Genomic DNA, 1,662 nt, shown 5'->3' with positions numbered 1-1,662 from the left:
TGCCTCATGACGGCGTGTTACGGAGTCTACAGCGCGGCGAAGTAACTCGGAGTGCTCATTCTTCCGCTTTCCAACAGACGACAGGTGAACCTCTATATCAATTTTTTTTTTTTTTTGTCAGCGTTCGAAACTCGATTTTTCCATCAGAGCATCGAAATGGATTGCGTATGCAAATCGCCAGGACTTTGGAAGCCTGCCCGGCTTGCCGACGAGCAAGCTGCGCCAGCGTTGTTTGTGCAGCGAGCGCTTCGGCGCTACCATGTTTGCAAGTTGTAGGAAGATTCGTTTGTGGAAAAACGCGTGCCCCACCGTTCTTGTTACGAATCCGTTGCTGCAAGGACTTGCTCCTCTGGGTGAGTTGCTGTCAGAGCAATCTTCAGTTAATTTGACAGCTTTGTGTTTATATGTTAGGATAGAGTACAGATAAAGCACCTACAGTCAGAGATGTAGTCCCTCCAAAACAGTAGTTGTTTTCTTTCTTTCTTAATTGCATTGCCTATTAGCGAGTTTGTTTATGGTTTATCGTTTATTCTTATGGAGCTCACCTGCAAGCCTTTTCCTTTATTTCGGGGTTGATTTGTTTGTTTGGGTATTCAGAAGTTTAGTTTGTGGGAGTTGTTTATAGAGCCATTTAGATAATTCGATGATAAGTGCTTTTCTCTTAGTTTGTACGTTGAAGTAATTAATTTCGTTTTACATATTTGACAACTTTACTGTGTTTAGTGCCTACTACAGTTCTTGGTTCCCCTTTGAGGGCGGTGGACTGCCAACGGAGTTTGTAGATACGGGTTTGAAATACCGCAACTCATTTGAATGGGCTTCAATAAAAAAATGCATTTCAATGAACGTGCTGTTTCTGTTTGATTGCACTGGTATTATCACGTGAAGCGCAGTTGTTGTGAAGTGTATCGCGCGCGGCTCGTCTGCTAGACCGGTGCCGTGCTGGCCGCTCACAGCGGCCGGCGCGGCACCAGTTTAGCAAACAAACCAGAAAAAAAAAAAAAAAAAAGAAACCGGGGGAGGGGGGGGGGGGGGAGGAGGAGGAGGGCGCACGGCGGACGCCAACGGCAGTGGTGGCGCCATCTGGTAGTCTTTCGAGTCCAATTTTAATCTCCGACCAGACGTATGTTCGCCTTCCTGCCACTAGCGCCTCGTGGCGCTAGTTTTTCCTTACCATGGTGGAGGCTACAGCTGCACTCGGCTGGATGTACTTCCAAAGTACATATACTAAAATTGGAACGATACAGAGAAGATTAGCATGGCCCCTGCGCAAGGATGACACGCAAAATCGTGAAGCGTTCCACATTTTTTCCTCTTTTCGTTCAGGATGCCGTAGGATGCCATGTTTTCGAATAATATCCAGTGAAATGGAAAAGAATTCAGTTTTCGCTGAAAATTCAGTTTTTATCGGTCTTTATTTGGGTTAGATTCCAAATTCTCTGGAATTCAGATATTATATTACTTTTATACTAATTTTTTTTTTTTTTTTTTTTAGAATTCAGTATTTTGAGATTTTAAAAACTAAATGGCCTCACCTGAAGACCGCTGACCGAGCCTATGCTCCTATGAAATATATATGTAAAACTCCATCTTTCCGTTTTTGCTTCTTTGTCATCACGTCTAAATTCGGAATTTCTCGTTTCAATCCAAATTTAACAATTT

General features: G+C 43.4%; 1 non-coding gene across 1 annotated transcript; it reads left to right on the top strand.

Moving 5' to 3' along the window:
* Positions 1-1,207: 1,207 nt before the first annotated feature.
* On the top strand, positions 1,208-1,310 carry LOC115322533. The gene has a single exon (XR_003918992.1). It is a non-coding gene; the product is annotated as a U6 spliceosomal RNA (small nuclear RNA).
* Positions 1,311-1,662: the final 352 nt, after the last annotated feature.

The sequence above is a fragment of the Ixodes scapularis genome, unplaced genomic scaffold (assembly GCF_016920785.2).
Source record: "Ixodes scapularis isolate PalLabHiFi unplaced genomic scaffold, ASM1692078v2 PGA_scaffold0__279_contigs__length_252992795, whole genome shotgun sequence".
Lineage (NCBI taxonomy): Eukaryota > Metazoa > Arthropoda > Arachnida > Ixodida > Ixodidae > Ixodes > Ixodes scapularis.
The sequence above is the reverse complement of the archived record's forward strand: the minus strand, read 5'-3'. Positions and strand labels throughout refer to the sequence as shown.